Source organism: Antechinus flavipes, chromosome 1 (genome assembly GCF_016432865.1).
Source record: "Antechinus flavipes isolate AdamAnt ecotype Samford, QLD, Australia chromosome 1, AdamAnt_v2, whole genome shotgun sequence".
Classification (NCBI taxonomy): Eukaryota; Metazoa; Chordata; class Mammalia; order Dasyuromorphia; family Dasyuridae; genus Antechinus; species Antechinus flavipes.
Genome location: NC_067398.1, coordinates 449,415,959 through 449,428,038, shown reverse-complemented (window position 1 = coordinate 449,428,038; position 12,080 = coordinate 449,415,959).

Genomic DNA, 12,080 nt, shown 5'->3' with positions numbered 1-12,080 from the left:
TAATGATAATAATTTGTAATCTTAGGTAATTTTATAAAGATCAAGGATGGAGGAGAAGGAAATGGCTAATCCCAATACCAAAAAAAAAAATCTCAAATGGGGTTACAAAAAGTTGGAAACAATTTAAAATGATTAAATATAAAGATCAAGAAGATATAATAAAAACAAAACAAAAGAAAACTCCATTACAATAACAGCAAACATTATCAAATGAAAGGGGATGAAATTTGCTTAGAAATACATAGATTCTGTATATAAAAAGTATATAATTTTATCTAAAGGACCTATAGTATCAGAGGGACCTGAATGTTTGTGATGACATTATTCCCCAAGTTGATTAACAGTCCTAATGTAAGACTTCTTTATTAAATGACATAAATAATAGTAAAATTAATATGGGAAAAAGAGAGTTAAGAATATTATTGGAGCATACTAAAAAGAAAACCTAATGATTTCTCACACTCCTAAACTTCTGTACTTATTACAAAGCAGTAGGAATGAAAAAAAAAAAAAAAAACTACTTGATAAGTATTACTGTTTGCAAAGTACTCTATCACATGCTGTAGATATGAATAAAAAATCAAGAAAGTTTCTAATGTCCAAGACTTCATATTCCAATAGTGAGGAGAAAATACATATAGAGAATTTCAGAAATAAGTTAGAGAGAAAGGAAAGTCCAGTGGTCATTAAGATATGCTGGCAAAACGGATTAATTGTAGGAATGTATCTACATGATTCATTTCCATTGGTAAAATTCCATCTGTTAGATAATGTTGGACCATTTGATAACACCATGAACTTTAATAATGAGAACTTTCTCTTCTTTTTCTTCAGTATTTTTGACTGCTAAGCAAGGAGGCTAGTCCCTTTCAACTACCATCTGCAGAAGAAGTTGCCGTCTTTGTTCTCTAAACCAGTTTCTTCCCTTCATAAGGGCTTTAAAATGAGACTGAAAGCAGTCCGTGATCTGGAGGGAAAGGAGAACATTTCTAGTTATATAGCTCTTGGGGCTATTTGCCCAGTAGCAGTTTGTTGGTAGTTGATGTGCTGGGCTGGAAGCAAAGCTTGTATCTGAAAGCATGTTGCTATTTTCAGAGCCCTTATGGATAGGACTGTAGATCATCTTCACTGGAGTTTGAGGAAAGTGGATAAAGTGAAGACCAGATTTTGATCTCCTTCATAGATACTGCCTTCTGTCTCCACTCAGAATATCCTGAATGACTTGTATGCCCTAATTGAGTTAAATGGTTGGCAACTGATTCTGGTGGTAGCAGAGACGGCAGGCTCCTTTACCATGAGGGTTACTTAACTGCATGATGGTTTGGGGAGCACTCTGGAAACAAGGGCATGGGGAAATGGGTTGTTGGGCTTGTGCCTGCCATTTAGGTGGAATTGATCAGCATTAAAAAATAATGAAAGAAAGGGAATGCAATGGAATGGAAGGGAAGGGAAGGCAAGACTAGAGAAGGGAAAGTGAAGCAAGGAAAATGAAGGCAAAGGAAGGAAAGAGAACACAAGGGAAATGAAGGCAAAGGAAGGAAAGGGAAGGGAAGAAAGAAACAGATCAATGAAACAAAATGGATATATCAGACATCTAACCAAATGTATAAAAAGATCAGTGATGAATTCTTAAAAACTTAAGATTGAGGAAACAATTATTATTTAAAGAACTTGAAAAATTGGTTATTAATTTGGGGAGGAGAAGAATTTGGACCTACATGATATGCCATATGTCCCTGTGAATTCCAGCTGAATAGGAATATTGAATAAAATGTTAATCTTATTTGTGAAGAGTATGTAGATGAATAGCTCAAATCATCAAATATAATGAATATTTAAGGTCAAGAAGGATGTATATCATCATCATATTTCTGTATTAAAATTTAAAAGAACACAATTAAAAGAAAAAATGAGAGATTGAAAGAAAATATAGCAAACATAGATAAAAATGTGACATATAAAATGTAAAAGGAATTACTAAAAAAGTAACTCCCAGTGATTAATGGATAATTGGTAAGACATTAAGTTTTGAAAAAAGGAATTACAAAATATTTTTTTTAATTCTTGAAAATATACCTAACCCAACTAACAATAAAAGAGGAAAATCAAATGAACTTTGATACAGAACCTCACACCCACCAAGTTGGCAAATATAATTAAAACCAATAAGAGTCAATCTTTCTTGGGATTTCCAGGATTTGTCTATAATATTCCTATGAGTTTTCATTTTGGGATCTCTTTCAGGAGGTGATGAGTTGATTCTTTCAATTTCTATTTTACCCTCGGGTTCTAGAATATCAGTACAGTTTTCCTTGATAATTTCTTGAAAAATAATGTCCAAGGTCTTTTGTTCGATCATGACTTTCAGATAGACCAATAATTTAAAAATTATCTCTCCTTGATGTACTTTCTAGGTCAGTTGTTTTTCCAATGAGATATTCACATTTTTTCATTTTTTGTTTTATTGTATCTTGATTTCTAATAAAGTCATTAATTTCCATTTGCTGAATCCTATTTTTAAGGAATTATTCCCACCGAGCTTTTGTACTTCCTTTCCTAATTGGCTGATTTTGCTTTTTAAGGCATTCTTCTCCTCATTAGTTTTTTTGTATTTCTTTTTGCACCACTCTAAATTATTTTCCTAATTTTTCCTCTATTTCTCTTACTTTATTTTCAAAATCCCTTTTGAGCTCTTCCAAGGCCTGAACCAAATTCTTATTTTTCTTGGAGGCTTTGGATGTAAGAGTTTTGACTTTGTTGTCATCTTCTGAGTGTGTATTTTGATCCTACTTGTCACCATAGTAACTGAAGTGTCAATGGTCAGAAACTTTTTGTTTTCTGCTCATTTTTTCTAGCCTTCACTTGGCTTTTAACTGTTAAAGTAGGGTTCTGTTTCCAGGGTAGAGGATGCATTGCCCCAAGCTTCAGGAGTTTTATACTACAATTTTCAAAGATCCTTCTAGGAACCTGACCACAAGAACTCTTGACCTGAAGCTATTAGAAGAGTGCCTGCCCCCACTGTAGCCATAAGATCTAATTGCATTGGTCCTCAAAGTGTAGTCCAAAGAATTGTTGGGGTCTCTGAAACCCTTTCAGAGGGCCTACAAATTCAAAATTATTTTTTATTTCTAATATAGTAAATAGCTATAAATATAACCCATGTGAACAAAAACTCTTTGAACAGATCCTCGATAGTTTTTTAACAACATGAAGATACTGAGAATAAAAGTTTGAGAACCACTGTAGCTAAAGCAAACAGAGTCCTGCTTTGCTGATGCTGGGGCCACTGGGGTTGGAACCAGGTTTATGCTGGTATGGCTTGTGATGGACTCCTACTCGGGCTCCTTTTCTACTCACCTTCCAGGTCTTCTTTGGTGTTTCTGGGCTAAGAGAACTGAAAGTCACCAGTATTGCCACTGATTGAGAGATTGGTCTGGGGCTGGGGCTGAGGCCGGGGCTGAGGCTGTCCTGGTACTGGGACTGCACACTGGATTTCCACCCTGATGTCACAGACCTTCTCTACTGATGTTCTAAGTTGCCTTCACCTGAAAAATGTTCTACTCTGTCTTTTGGAGTGTTCTAATGGTCTAGAATTTGTTTAGAATCATTATTTAGAGGAATTTAGAGCAGTTTGGGGAAGAAATTGGTCTAGTTCCTGTCTTTACTCCACCATCTTGGCTCTAACTCCTACTTGTTGGAGATATTATGTGAAAATAAGTACTCACTGTTAGTGGAATTGTAAACATATATTTTTGCAAAGTAATATGGTACTATGTAGTAAAAGTATAAAAATAACCATATCCTTTGATCTAATCACTTATTTAGGAATATGTTATGAAAGTACTGTCAAAAATAAATAAAAGATCTTTCTTTTCAGATAATTTATTGCAGTGTATGCAATTTTTAAAATTCTAAAAGCAACCACAATGTCTAATAATGGGGAAAGTTCAATTAATTGTGATATATCAACATAGTAGGATGCTATAAAGCAATTTTTAAACGCATCAGATTGAAAAAACCCTCAAACCTTGAAAGACCATCATGTAATAATTCAAAGTGAAAAAAAGAATAATTAAATGAATGGAATACATATTGTCTATGATGACATGAGTAAAAGTGAATGAAATTTTAGTCTACATTAAATGAGAGACAGAGTTTCAAGATATTTAGACGTGATAGTTCCAGTGTACACAGTTTTAATCTGGAGTACCATAATAAATTCTAAACAAGGATTTAAAAAAGAACATGAATAAGTTGGTGAGTATCCAAATGAGAGTTATGATAATGGGGAGAAAATTAGAGACAGTATCATAAATTGACTTCTTGAAGGAAATGGGGATGTGTAACCTGGAATGGTCATAATATGATAATTATCTATAAGTATTTGAAAGACTTTTATGTGGATTGGAAGGGGCAATCCCACTTGTTTTGCTTGGCTGTAAAGTACAGTAAAATACAGTAATAGAAGCAGTATATAGAAATTCAAGGGACAATTTTGACTATATAGATATAGATAGGTATATATATATGCATTCACATAAATATATTTGTGCATAAGCATCTGTAATTGTACATACACACATACAATTTCTAACAACTAGAGTTTTCCAAAAGCAGAAGGATTTGTCTTTCTGAAGATCTCAAACAAATGACCAGATGAACACTTTTTGGATACATTGCAGTCTCTTGTCCCATTAGATTAGATGCCCATTGACATCCTTTATAATTTTAAAATCCTGTGATTCTATGAATTTTAAATAAAATATATTAAGGAAAGAAGTGTTTCCAGTTAAGCTTTTTTTTTTCAAATCCTAAACTACTTGAAAGAGAAATATCAGCCTAGGTATAACTTGCCAAACTGTCTATTTGGCTGCCTGAAACTGTTTGGTTTTGGACAGCATCACAGTGAAAAAGGAGTCTTAATTGGCCTCACTTCTAAAAGCTGCTCTTCACTTTTGGCACTAGTTGCTAATTAATAATAAGTATAAAAATGTCAGGATGTCAGGCTAGATTGTGGATCATATCACCTTGATGTGGATGTAAAATGTGCTAATATGGATTTTAGATATAGAGAGGCACAATGTGAAATGTTTCTCTATAATCCTTTCTCCTCATGAATTGTGGAATATTTTGTAAATCAAACTTGATAACCTCATCAGATTCTCTTTACCCCCAAAATACAATAAAATGCTAAAAGCTAAGCAGACTGATAGACATATTCTATGTATATCTGTAATGCCAATTTACTTTTAAGGCATAATCTTCTCCTTTATGGATCCATTCACTCCTTGGGGAGAATAAACCCAAACTTAAACTTTAGGGAAAACATATTCAATTACCAAAAAAATAAATAAATAAAATTATTCATAGTGTGGGGTGATGAAGGGAGAGAAGTATAGAGTTTGTTTGTTTGTTTTTTTTTTTTCTGGCTCTAGCAGTTTTCTTTTTCCTTCACAGAGTTCCCACTAATTTCTTTTCAGAACCAGTGTGTTAATTTCTCTCTTGCTATAGCCAATGTTTCGGTTGTCATGCCAGTTCACCGCTGGGCTGAGTCAAATAGATCATTCTTTAGGGAACGCTCCTCATTTGGCTTAGCCACTATCACTACCCACAGATTCTGTATTGACTCTTATTATAGGACCTCTGATATTTCATCTCACTTTTAGAAGTTCACCAAGTCATAATCTTATCTGTTCTATCCCTAGTACTCATTTATTTTAGATCAGGAATTAAACAAAAACACCAATATAGAAAAAGTAAAGACATTTTGTGTTTATGGACAGATACATGGTTGCCTGGTGGAGACCTAAAGAATCCTTCCTGTTGCTTCTGCTGCTGCAACCTCTCCTCCCACCTAAAAGTTTAAGGCAGTTCTTGACTAATTGTCAAGGAAGAGATAGCAAGTTTGAATGTTTGAGTCTTTTGTATGACACTAACATCTATCTCAGCTGCCCATTAAAATGCTTTTCATCATCATTTAGAAAAGCAAAAGGAAAAGAGATGAACATGTTCTGAAATGAGGAAGGAAAAGTTCATTCCATAATACATTTTATAAACAAGTTCACCAAATGATATTGTTTGCATTCTTAGGGCCAATCTTTATTAAAAACGTTAACTGAATTTGGGCTAAATTTCTCTATTTTGGAGAACAGATGGCTAGGATGGAGTTGTTTACCTGGCAACTTAAAACACATGAATGCCATTTTGAAATCTCAAATTCTCAAGATTTTTTGTAATTGGAAATGATGAAGATTGATTAGTTGGTTGGTTGGTGTCCTTCATTCTAAAGAAGAACCAAAATGATGTCATTATATTAGATTTAAGTTATTCTGTGTCCAACTGTGGCTGATAAGACTAATATGACCTTGTAATACTCTACCACAGATCAGGCACAAATAGTTCATATGAACATTTCTAGTAGATTCTCCACATGTACATATCTCATGTTACATTTTGAGCTACTGCAATTCGATTTTTCTCATATAGCACAACACTTTCTCTGATAAGGGCATACCATACTGGGCAGTCCTATGCCATTATCTCCCATGTCACAATCAATTTCAAACTTTTTAAGAGAGATATTAAAAGTGTTTTTATATCACATTTTCTGATCACTATGTGAACCCTTGCTGTGAGTAAGTTTTCCATAAAATAGTCTTATTGGCAAGTATACCTTTGACATTTGAAAAACATGGCCAGTCCATCAGACTTGTACTTTCTGCAGTACAGTTGAATGATTGGCAGTTTATTCCATGAAAGGACCTTGGTATCTAATATCTTATCCTACCAGGTGATCTTCAGAATCTTTTTAAGGCATTTCAAATGGAAAAGATTCAGTTTCCTGGTATGGCACTGGCATATTGTCCAGGTTTCAGAGACATACAACGAGGTCAGCACAGTAGCTCTATAAATCTTCAGTTTGACAATAAGTCTAGTACCTCTTTTGTCTCACATTTCCTTTTGGGGCCTCCCAAAGACTTAGCCAACTCTGGCAATGTGTGCACCAACATCATTATCAATGTGTATTCCTGGAAAGTATACTGCCAAGATAGGTGAATTTATTCACTTGAAAATTTCTCCATTTGTTATAACTGATTGTTTCACATATGAATGGTGGTACCAATTGATAGAGCATGTGTGTTTTATCGATGTTAATTGTTTGGTCAAACTTAGCATAAGCAGCAGAGAATTGATCCATACTTTGCTGCATCTCAGTTTTAGAGACTGTATTGAGTGCACAATCACCTGAAGAAAAAAAACAACAACAAAAATGTATGCACCAACATTCCCTCCACTTAAGTTTTGCCTTTTCAAGTTGAATAATTTACCATCAGTCTAGTAGTTGATGCTATGTTTGTCCTCATTGAAAGTGTTTGACTAAAAACAGCATGCTAAAAAGGTGGGAGGAAGCACACAGTCTTGTTCCATTCCATTGGTGACTGGGAAAGTGCAAGAGCATCATCCATTATCCAAATCCTAGCAAGGATTATATTGTGAAATTTACATACAATACCAAAGAACTTCTCTGAGCTTTCAAATTATGACATAATTTGTCATAAACCCTCATAACTGACAAAATAAAAGACCTTGGTCAGATCTATAAACATTGTATACAAGCCTTTGTTCTGTTCCTGGCACTTCTCTTGGAGTTGTCAGACAGTAAACATCCTATTGACCATTTCTTAACCCTTTGTGAAGCCATATTGGCTCTAAGGTAGATAAACATCTTCCAGTCTATTATGGAGTAACTTTGGCAAGGATCTTACCATCAATGATTAAGAGAGAGAAACCTTCCATGTGATTATCAGAGGCCAATCTATTTTCTTTACCTTTACAGAAATGGATAATAAAAGTATCTTTAAATTCCTTGAAAATAACCTCCTCTCACCATATAACTGAGAAAAATTCAATCAGCTTTTGTACAAACAATGGACCAAATAGACATCTTGTAAATCTCAGCTATAATAGAATCTGCACCAGGTGGTTGGTTCATGAAAGGAGCCTGATTCAGCTTTGTAGGGAACAATTTCACTATGAGGTTAGAAGGTTAGCAGTGATTGATAATAGTCTGTTGAGAACTCTATGGAAGTAAGCAGTTCCTCTCTTTGGATTGTTACTATCAACATAAATCTGAATTTCATCTGCCTTCTTACTAAGCCAAGAGTCATACATCTCTCTAAGCTTCTTTTATATTTTACTTTTGATGGAGTTAACTACTACCTTCTTAGAGATGGATGAACTATTCTGCTGATAAATCTTGTGGAGTTCTCATTTTTCATTTAGCAGCTTCTGAATTTCCCCATCAATTTTGTCAAACTAGTCTTGATGTTTGTGAGTGTTTTGATCCAGATGAGTAAATGCAATGCATACACTACATGCAGAGGGGTCTGAGAACTGTCCACTCCTTTTTTGCTCTACTGTTTTCAGTCATGTGTTAGCTTAACTTCCCCTCCAAAATAGCAACAAACTGTTAGAAAAGTGCTCTTATCAGTTAACATTAATGACTTTGGTAGTCATTTTGTCTATGAGCCACTGTTTTTATTGAATGACAATATTTAGCTTGGATAGGACAAATCTGTGATCAATCCAGAACTCTGAGTCACATATTGCCTTCATCACTTTTATATTGCGTTTATCTCTTTTTCTTACAATCACATAGTCTCTTAAATGAAAATAGCTGTTTTGAAAGTGTATTCACAAAATTTTATTGCATTTAGGAAAGAAGAATACAGTGTAACTAATAAGATTGTTGTGTTTATCTCTTTTCTTTACAATCACAGTCTATTAAATGAAAATAGCTGTTTTGAGAGTGTATTCACAAAATTTTATTACATTTAGGAAAGAGGAATACAGTGTAACTGATGAGATGTGCAAGTCTTTGGTAATAAGCAATGGTAACCATTGCTGTTACAGTTTCTATCTATATTCCTCCCAGTAACTTCCTGCCATGTCTGGTAGTCTGGGCCTGCTCTAGCATTAAAATTACCCAGAATTTAACATGTATTGGTCATCCTGCCATCTAGCAGAGGGGGTGGGGAAAAGGAAGGGAAAAATTGGAATAAAAGGTTCGGCAATTGTCAATGCTGTAAAATTACCCATGCATATAACTTGTAAATAAAAAGCTATTAAAAATTTTTTAAAATTACCCAGAATTATAACCTTGTCCTCTAGACACTTTAATGATAAAAGCCTACAGATCTGCATAAAATTTTTCTTTAACTTCAATAGGGTTCATCATGGGGGCATAGGTATTGATGATGTGATAATGGTGGTATATTGTTTTCCTGCCAGTAGCAATTGCTTTGTCACTCCTTTTGATAGGCTTACAAGCTTGTTGACTAGATTAATTTAGATCATAAAACCTAGACAATCTTATGACTTTCCTCGAACTAGGGCCACTCCAGAAAAATGTGTACCCAGTTCTGACTTCAGTAAGCTGTCCTTCATTTGCCCATCTTGTTTCATTCAGGGTTGCTATTTGGATGTGATAGCTGCTGAGTTCTCTCATAAGATCTATTTGTCTTTCAGGTCTACTGGATTTTTTTGTTATTTTGTTTTGTTGTAATTCCATATACTGATGGTGAGGGAAATCAAATTTGCAGAAGTTTTTGTATTGTGTGTGTTTTTCAGTCACAAGATGGGAATCCTGCCTGTAGCAATAATCAGGGCAGGGTTGGATAAGCAGATAATTTTATAGTCCCTTCCTCACACCAGGAGTTGATCAATATGGTCCTCAAAAGGCTGCTCAAATCCTCAGGGGGCTGCCAAATGCTACTGCCGCTTCCAGTGAGAAGATGACCTTATGGCCTGGGCCACACTTGCAGTATTGTTTCTAGAGCTTGCAGTGTATGTGCATTTGCTTCTTCCTCACTTGTCTGTCGCTGATGGTCTTTAAGGTAGGTAAAAACAATATGGATGATGTCTTTTAATTCATGCATAAATTGAATTTAAGTGAGGCAAAGTTGCACAAAATCATCAACTTCACTCTCTCTTCCAGAGTCATCAAAGTTCAGTGTCAGGACAGAGTCAAGACAATTGATGATGGCTCAAGATGAAGTGGATGACCTAGGTATCTTTGATGTCTAACCAAGACCTAAGCATTTCACAGTGCCTGTTCAATTGCTTTCATGGTCATTGGAACAAATTTTTCTTATCTCTCCATTCCCACCAGTGAAAGTCTTTGAATCTTGGAATAGGCATTGCCCTAAATTGCCTATGAGTATGTAAACCCCAAATAGCTTCAACTTGGCTTAGTCCATCCGCCAAAATGATATTTGGATATAACCACTCTGGATGCTACAACTTCTTGGAGTCACAGGTGAACATTAGCTCAATCAGGTAGATACCAAAGGAGAAAAACAGCCCTGAAAAGGATTTGGCAGCCTTCTCACCAGAAATACTAGTTTTTCCATACTTTCCAGATACCTTAAATCCCAGAAGAAAAAAATAAGCAGAATATTACATGCTTATCAATAAAAGTCAGGCAAAATGTTTTCTTTATAGTTGAAGCAATTCTGAAAATCATGAACAATATTCCATATGACCATAAAGTAGATTTGAACTTACTTTTTCACTAATGTGAGAAGTTATGAAATTTCTGAACTGAAAATCACATTTTAAACACATACACATACACACACAAACACACACATGCACACATATACGCACATACACATACACACACACATCCCTAGGAGGTACAACTAGAACCAAGGTTTTTTACTTTGATGCTATTTCAGATTGTATGACTCCCACACTGACAAATATATATGTGTATATATATATATATATATATATATATATATATATATATATATATATATATATATATAATTACAATACTTCACCAAATAATGAAAAATTGTCTCCTTTAGAATGTGAGCTCTTTGAGGACAAAGACTGTTTTTGTAGCTCTTAACAAATGTATCTGGTATCTTATAAGTACTTAATAAATGTTTGCCACTTGGATTTCATTGCTAGGGTTAGCCCTTGTTATAATTTTGGGTTTTGTTTCAGGTAATGTAATTCAAACTTACTATTTGACTCCTTGAGATTTATTATGGCCTCAAATGACACCTTTTATGGGGCTAACAAAAAATAAATAAACTCTAGATATCATTTTGGCTGAGAGCAATACTATTGCTGAGAACAGTTTTTAAACTTGTAACCACCACCAAGAAATTGTAAACTTTGATAAAGAAACCAAAATTGAAAGGGAATTCTCACTAGCTAGACTATTTTGATAGTTTTTTTCTCTTCCTTTGATTCCTCAACTTCAAACTATAATTGCCTTCAGCTTTATCTCTTTTTCCAGTTCTGATTTTCAAAAGGGATTTGGGAATAGTACAGTTGGGAGTGACCTTTGCTTCTAAATTCTTCCAGTCACCTTCTAAGTGATGCTCAGTGATAAAGGATGGGTGGAAAGTGAAAAAGGTCAAGCCCTCCAAATAGCTTTTATCTTCATCCTCTATGACCTTCCTCTCCCCAAACTAGATTGTTCTGGCTTTAGCTATTACTTTCTGTTCCTACACTGGGAAGAGTTTTCTTGCTTAAATTTCATGAAGTTTAGAAGGACTGACAGTTGCATGGCAGATTTCTCTTCAAAAACGATTGTGAAGGGACAGGGGTCAATTCACTGCTATTATTCTATATCCTAATGATTTTTTCCTCACTCCTGTAATGAGAGAAAGTTTAGGGCTCAAATGATTTTTTTAAATATAGCAACAATTTGAGGCCACTTTTGTAGTGTAAAGAGGATGGAGAAAGACCTAAAATATTTGGGGAAGAGTTCTGGTACTTCCACCTATCTGACTGTGATCTTGGGCACATTTATTGAATCTAGGCTCTGAATCTGAGCTTTTTCATTTGAAAAAGAAGAGGATGATAATAATAATAATAACTTTGCCACCTATTTCACTAACCCTTAAAGGAAGGGACAGCTAGGTGGCAGAGGAGATAGAATTCCATGCCTGGAGTCAGGAAGATTCATTTTCCTGAGTTCAAATCCAAGGTCAGACACTTCCTGGCTTCATGACCCTGGGCAAGTTACTCCTATTTACCTCAGTTTTCTTATCTGTAAA